Consider the following 8,374-nt stretch of genomic DNA (forward strand, 5'->3'; position numbering starts at 1 on the left):
ACTTCTTGGAGATCTGGTCTGGTGTTGGTAAATTCTTTCAGGTTTTGTTTATCTGAGAATGTTCTTGTCTTTTCTTCTCATATGAAGGATAATCTTGCTGGGTACAGTATTCTTGGCTGAAGTTGCTTTGCCCTTAACACTTTGAATATTTTTTTCCCCATTCTTTCCTCATTTGCATTGTTTCTGATGAGAGATCCCCTGTCAGCTTGATGGGATACCCTTTGTGGGTAACTTGCCATTTCTCTCTTGCCAATCTTAGTATCTTATTTTTGTCTGTGGTTTTGGTCAATCTGGCTATAATGTGTCTTGGAAAAGGTCTTCTTGGGTTGATTCTATTGGGGGTCCTTTGTATTTCTTTGGATTGGATCTTTGAATGCCTCTCTAGGTTTGGAAAGTTTTCTTCCAGTATTTCATGGAATAGATTATCAATGCCCTTATTAGTCTCTCCACCTTCTGGGATACCGAAGATAATGGATATTTGGACATTTGATGGTATCTAGTATTTCTCGTATATTATTCTCTCTCTCTCTCTCTCTTTTTTTTTTTTTTTGACAGTTTTCTCAGTCTTCTTGGTGCATTTTTCTAGGCCTGTGATTCTATCTTCTACATCTTAGATTCAATTTTCTGTATGATCTAGTCTGTTTTTGATACTTTCAAGGGAGATTTTGACTTCCTGTATTATAGCCTTCATCTCTAACAGGTCCATTTGATTCTTTTTTATAGTGTTTCCTCTTTTAGATCTTGCAAGAATTTCCTCACCTCCTGGAACTCATCAGTTTCTTTCTCCTTTCTCTTCTGCAGTTCATTGTCTCTCTTCTCTTCCATCTCTGTTAGCTTCGCCATTATGAATGTTCTAAAGTCTTTATCAGACATTTCCATGATTTCCATTGAACTGTCTGTGGATGAAGAGAAGTTATTCTTTTTCCTTGTAGGAGAGGTATTTTCTTGCTTTCCCATATTTCTTGTGGCCCTCCGGTGATTTCTAGCCATCTCATGGATGGTGTGTTTCTTCCCAAATTTGAAATTCAATCTGAACATCCAGGAATGTGCAGAAAAGGAAACAGAGAGAGAGAGAGAGAAACAACAGCAACAAAACCAACCAAGAAACAGAGAAATAGAGAAGGAAAAAACTAAAAAAAATTATTTATTTATTTTTAAAAAGCAAAAATTAGAATACACTACTTCTCAGGAGTCATGAAGGTGTCTTCTGAAGGCTTGTTCCCTTGCCTCTCCTAGGCTAGGAGAGGGAGAGGGGATTATTAACAAGATAAAGGGAAAGGAGGTGCTGAAAGCCAAGAAAATGCTTTACTTAAAAAAATTTTAAAAAGGAAAAATTACCAAAAAATGAAAAGACAGAGACAGAGGTAGAGAGAGACAGAAAAAGTGACAGACAGAAACTGGAGGCTTGAAAGACTTCTCACCACTCAAGTTTATGGTCTGGAGGCTGAATTATCAGTGGAAAATCTTCATTTCTCTTATTCCCCTGAAATGACTAGTTCTTAGGAGCCATGAAGGTGTCTTCTCACTTATTTCTATTTTTTATTGTTACCTTTTAATCTTCACCTTTTCCTTTTTTTAAAAAATTACATAATAGACATTATACAAGAAGTAGTATAGAGATAATTTGAGGCTTTGAATGCTATTATGGTTCCTCAGAAAGGTTTTCCTTTTGTTCTTACTATGCAGTTATGATAGAGATGCCAGAATCATGTTTCATCTTAATCCTCCAAGGGACTGAGATGGTTTAAAATACTGAGAAGATCGGCTTAAGTCTATTTCATACTTACTCCTAGAATGTAGGTTCTTGGTAACATTATTTTTTAAAAGAATTATTTTATTTAAGTTTATTTATTTGTTTAATTATTTTAATTTGTCCAGGGAGAGACAGAGTGAAAGAGAGGGAGAGAAAGTGAGAAAGCAAGCTGTCAGGTCCGGGACTCAAACTACAGTTAACCATGTGGGAGTCCAGCGACCTTAACCACCATGCCAGCCCCTCTTGGTAACTTTAGAAAGCCTGGGATGTTTACTATGTTTCTTTCTCCTTGGTAGGTTTGATTTTTAGGGTCTATTCCCTCCCCAAAGCCTGTTATTATTTTCAGAGTCTGCTTGGCTTCTCAGCTTTTTGATTCTTTCAGATTAGGCAGATGTCACTCAGGGAAAAGTGGCCTCTAGTGCTGCACCCACTTTCTTTGAGCTTTTCTTTCTCCTGGATATTTGTCCTGAAGTTCCTTCCTTTCTTGCTAAATTCATAATTCCTCCAGACAGATTTTTCAAAAATCTATTATTTTGGTTATCGTAGGCCTTCTTAGCAGGAAGGTTGTCTGAAAATAGTGTAGTCTACCAGAAGCACAACTGCTCTCCTCAGTGTATCTGTGTGTAAGAACCTTTCATTTTAAAAATAAGCTCTCCCTGCTATCGGTGCAGCCTTAGATCTACTCCCCATCTTCCCTGTTTGTAAGTCCACGTCAGGAGAAAATAGTCCACACTGTCTTCATCATTACTCATTCTTCAAATCATTGTATCTGGCCCTTTTTGATCATTTTAGTGAAATAGCTCTGCCAGGGTCACCATGATCTTTTTGTTCTTAAAAGCAGCAGAGTTAGGGAACCAGCAGTTAACGTAATGGCTATGTCGCTGGACTCCCATGCAGTCGACCACAGTTCGCGTCCCGGACCTGGTGGCTTAAAACTCATGCCGGGCGTGTGTGCGCGCGTGGCCAAGATCCCGAGAGGAGAATGGAGGAGAAGGGATTGCAGCATGACCATCCCCCCTGGGAGGTGATTTCTCGCTTTCTGTATTTCTGTCTTTCTCTGTCTGTCTTGTGAGTGTATGCACCCTATAGCAAAAACCTCTCCAAAAAAAAAAAAAAAAAAAACCAAAAAACCCAAAAAAACAGCAGAGTTATAAGTCTTTTGTTGTTGTTGTTTTTTTCCTGGACACAAAAAAATTAACTCACCACCAAACTAAAGAAAGAAAGAATGTCCAGTTCTATTGATGCTCCTATTCATGCTTGTACTCCATCTCTTTCCCACGCTTTCTCATTCCTAAACAATACAATTTAGTTTTCATTGTTTTTCAAATTTATAAACAGGGTATCATGCTGTGAATAACTGTAGTCTGATGATTATACCTTAGTTTATGTATCTGTTCTTCTGACACTGGATATTTGTGCCATTTCTAGTTTTTGACTATTGTTGCTATAAATGATTTTGTATTTTCCTTTCACTATGGTTTGGATCTGATTGTCCCCAGCACAACTTGTGTTGAGGCTTAGTTCCACTGTGGCAATGTTGAAAGGTGCAACCTCTACAAGGTAGGGCCTAATGGGTGGTGTTTGGGTCCTGGGGGCTCCATCCTCATGGATGAATTGGTGTAAGTTTTGCAGGAACGAGTTAGATCTCATGGGAATTAGTTAGTTCTCACATGAGTGGGTTGTTATAATGTGAGTTCAGTCTCTTATGTGTTTCTTTGAACATACCTGCTTGCCTTGCCACTTTTTTACCATGTGTGTTACAGCATGTGGCTCTCACTAGAAGAGGCACAGATGCTGGCACCAGGCTTCTTGAACTTTGCAGCCCCAGAATCATGAGCCAAGTAAGCCTCTTTTCTTTATAAATTGCCCAGCCTCACAACTTCTGTTATAACAATACAAACAGACTAAGACAGAACACAAACAACTTTGTATTTATCACCTGATGCATATACACAAGAATTTCTCTAGGGTATACGCCATAGGATTAACTGCTGAGTGGTAGAGTAGGCGCACATCCAACTTTAAAAGACAGTAACAAGGAGCCAGCAGGTGGCTTGGTGGTTAAAGTGTTGGACTCCCACATGGCGGATCATGGTTTGAGTCCTAGACCTAATGCCTTGCTTTCTCACTTTCTCTCTTGCTTCATCTCTCTCTGGTGAGCACATGTGCCCTATAGCAAAATTTAAAAAAAAATAAAATAAAATAAATAAAATTCTTAAAAAAAAGGAAAATGAAAACCATTTTACAGAGTGGTTGTGTCAAGTTGCACCCTGACATGCCATGTACGGCACTCCTATTGCTCAACAGCAGCACTATTGTTTAGAAATATGATTCACTTGACACATGTAAACCACGTGCATGGTTTAAAGTTTTATGGTAGTAGCATTATGAAAGTAGAGATAGGTAAATTTAATTTTATTGATACATTTTAATTTTATTTTTACTTTTAATTTATGACAGAGCATGTGCATGAGAGACAGAGACAGGGAGAGATAAAGAGAGAGATAATGCCTTCAACAAAGTCTCATCGTGCTGTAATCTTTCTCCTCAGCTTTTAAGCTCCTCGGAACCTTGAATACCAGTGTGTTCACGTACTGACCTGGGGACCTGAACCCTCTCTTGGCCATGTGGCTTCCAGCACGGTAGTTCAGTTTGTTGTTGACTACCACCAGGCTGAGCCTGATACATTGAATGGAACCAAATATACTTAAACTGTAATCATTTCAATGTGTAATCAATATCAAAATTATTAATAAGATATTTTACATTGATTCACACAAAATCTTTGCAATTAAGCATGTATTTTATTAGGTTGCCGAGAAAGTCATGACGTATTTTTCTATGCAAAAATGCATTATGACTTTCCTGATAACCCCGACGTTTACAGCACATCTTAATTTGGGCTAGCCAACTTAAAAAATGCTTAGAGCCACATGTGATGATTATATAGAACAGCCTTTATGTCCTTGCCAATATTTAGCATTATTTACTTTTTAAAATTTTTTTAAAAACTTTTTTATTTGCTTTAATTTGACCAGAGAAGGACAGAGAAAGAGAGAGAAAGCAAGTTGTCAGGTCCAGAACTCTAACTATGGTCAGCCATGTGGGAGTCCAACACCCTTAATCATCACACCACCTGCCGGCCCCAGCAGTATTGGCTTTTTGTAGTTGCCAATTGCAGGAGTATATAACGGTATTAATTGTTGTTATACATTACATTTCCTTGCAATGAGGTTGAGGTTTCTTTGTATATTTAGTTCCCAGGCATGTTTCTGCTTTTGTGAAGTCCCTGCTCATAGCTTTGTTAATTTTCCCATTGATTTGCAGAAGTTCTTTATATATTGCAAATGATACTTTTGTATTACACTTATTTTCTCCTGTTTTGTGATTTTACTTTTCAAGTTCTTTGTGATATCTGTTGACATCATAACTGTCTCCATTTTAATGCAGTCATACTTATTCAACCTTCCTTGTGGCTTATATTTCTGTACATAAGAAACCATTCTCTACCTTAAAATTTAAGCTTGATATTTATTGAAGTAATATCCTCTTAGTTTTCATAATATTATACTGTATTGGATTTTTTCCTAATTCTCTGGCTGTTCCTTCTCTAGCTCCTTTACAAAACCGGCCTTTCCCTTGCAATAAAGCTTGGACGTTTTCAAGACTGAGTACTTGTACAGAGAGCCAAGGAGGAAGTCTGATATATCTTCCTAGGTGATCTTGTCAACTTCTACAAGTTCAACCATTCTGTGTCAGTCAGGGTGCAGTCAGGAGCCAGAAGTAACACCAATTTTTAAAAAGGGAAAAAAATGTAGTTTAAAGAACTGTCAACTAGGGGAACCAGCAGTTAGCGTAATGGCTATGTCGCTGGATTCCCACGTAGTCAACCGCGGTTCGCGTCCCGGACCCGGTGGCTTAAAACTCATGCCGGGCGCGTGTGCGTGCGTGCCCAAGATCCCGAGAGGAGAATGGAGGAGAAGGGATTGCGGCGTGACCATCCCCCCTGGGGGGTGATTTCTCGCTTTCTGTCTCTATGTCTCTCTCTGTCTGTCTGGCGAGCGCACGCGCCCTACAGTGAAAATCTCTCCAAAAAAAAAAAAAAGAACTGTCAACTAGTAATAAGGTTAACTACTAAATGGAGTCAAAGAGGACTTTAGGAGGTGTAGAAGTAGCAATTCCAGCAAACAGCTACTTCCTCTGAGGAAGTATGAACAAAGAAAAGAACTTAGAAGAGCACCCCTTCTTTGCCAAGGCTGTGGTTCAGATCTCTTTGGAGAATGTGTAGTTGCCAGAGAAACAGACAGCCCAGTGGGTGGCAGAGATCTTGCTGGGGGATGCTGGCTGCAGCTGGTCCATGTGTGCCACTGAGGTGAGGGCTGCTGGGCCCCTGCACACCAGTCTACTGGACGTCAGCTGCTTCCTCCCATTCTGGTCTTGCAGGATGTCTCTCCTGTGCCCTCTTTGGCAATGCCTAACATGAAGCTAGCTTGGAAAGTAGAAATGCCCACAGGATTAAGTCCCACAATCACAGATTTGATATGAGAAATAATAAATTAATAATTGGGCACGTATTCCTATATGACAGATACTCAATAATTTATCATCTTAATTCAGTTTTCCCTTTAGTTTACAAACTTGTGTTCCTATTCATAATTCTACTTGAATGTCTCAAAAGAGTTAATACCTCAAATTCAACATGACTTCACCCAATGCATTTTCTTCCAGTTTCCCAGTTTCGTGTATAGCATGATTGTCTTACCCAGTTGCAGAGATACCAACAGATCTCAGCTTTCCTTGACACTTCCATCTCACTCACACCCGCAAATCCAATCAGGCCCCTGGCTGTGCTGATTTTGCTCCTAAACACCTCTCAAGTTTGACCCTGTCTTTCTACGTACCTCAGAGAACCATTGCCTCAATTCAAACATCAAATCTCAAATAAAAATAATAACAAATTAAATAAAATTTTAAGCATCGCATCTCAGTGTGGACTCCCACAGAGCTTCCTAATTGGTCGCCTTGGAGTCCCTTTTGAAAATATTTTGAAAATATTCTCCCACCCAAAAGCCAGAATGATAGTGTTAAATAATAAATATGATCACATCACTTCTTTGCTTAACATTTTTTGATGGCTTTCATTACTTTAAGGGTTAAGATTAGGATTTGTGATGTGGTCTGAAACCTACTCTTCTCTCCCTCTTATCTCATTTTGTTTTGTGTTTCACTTTGTGAATTAAATGAATCATTGTATTTCAAGTTCCGAGCCCAATCTCAGGCTGGGCACCTACTCCTCTTCCTCTGATAACCAATGTAGCTATTGATATGCTTCAGCCAAACGGCCACTATTTCAGTGTCTTCAAGGCCCAGCACTTACTCCAGCCAGGGCCTTACCGTATGTGGTTCTCTGTCTGAAATGCTTGGGTCAGCCTGCTCTGTTGACATAGTCATCTCCCGTTTATCACGCCTACCTGATTCTTAGACTGGGTCAAGTCCTCCTAGAAGCTCTCCTTACATTACAAGCTGCTTCATAGCGTTTTCAGTAACTGTTGTACTTCTCCATTTGTTCTTGTGAAGATTTCATTACCTTCCGTCTTCCCCAGGTGACTGCAGACTTCATGAGGGCAGGGCCTGCGCCTGTCATGTCTGGGGTGGGCCCTGCTTTTTCTGTAATTGTCATTGGAGCTACTTGTTCTGGAGTGTTTGTCGGAAAAGACTAAGAAAACCTTTGAAAGCTTCCTTCCTAGTACTTAAAGGAGATAACCTGGGAATGCAACCACAAAAATTCCATGTAACAAACACCTACTGTGCCACCAAAACTTTTTCATATACGCTGTTACCTAATCTTCAGGATATCAGTGTAAGAGGAGTACTGTTGGTTTTATTTTGTATTTGGGGATGTGGGGCTCCTGGCAGGTTAACTGAATTGTCTTGGGTAAAATTGTGGTGCTTGTTCTTCTTTTTGTACAGATGAAAAGCTCTCATTTATACAAAAATCCCTCATATCAGCTTTTCCCAAACTCAAAATCATTTCTCTCCCACTTGCAGATTTTTTAAAATCTGTACTCTTATTCATACATGCCTTTATCTTGACTTTTACCTAGAGCTTTTTACAAGAGAACTTTACGTTTTTGCTTTAAATTGGAAATAGATTGAGACTTCTATAAATAGAAGATAAGATAAAGATAAGGTAAGATAGATCAAAACAATGATATTCAGTGCTGTAAGATTTTTTCTCTTTCTAACTAACACAGCCATCGCCACGCAAAGTTACCTTTGTGTATGTGTGTGGAGGGGGTGGGTGAGGACACTTCAGATCTACTCTCTTGGCATATAACATTATTATTAACTACCATCGCCAATGGTACAGTTAACCTTTTGTAGACACCTTATTTGTGACTCGCTCAGTGGATATGTTACATTTGTTTTTATTTTATTTTTATTTTTTATTAATTTATTTTTCTTTTTTAACACTAATATGCTATACATCATTACAGTATACAGACTGAATTTTTCATCTAAAATACACTGTTGGCTCAATCAAGCACATCAACATATGTGTTATCAACAAACAATTTTTCATTTCTTATGTCTTGTATATTTTGCTTTTTTTTTTTTTTT

The sequence above is a fragment of the Tupaia chinensis genome, unplaced genomic scaffold (genome assembly GCF_000334495.1).
Source record: "Tupaia chinensis unplaced genomic scaffold, TupChi_1.0 Scaffold141490_1, whole genome shotgun sequence".
Lineage (NCBI taxonomy): Eukaryota > Metazoa > Chordata > Mammalia > Scandentia > Tupaiidae > Tupaia > Tupaia belangeri.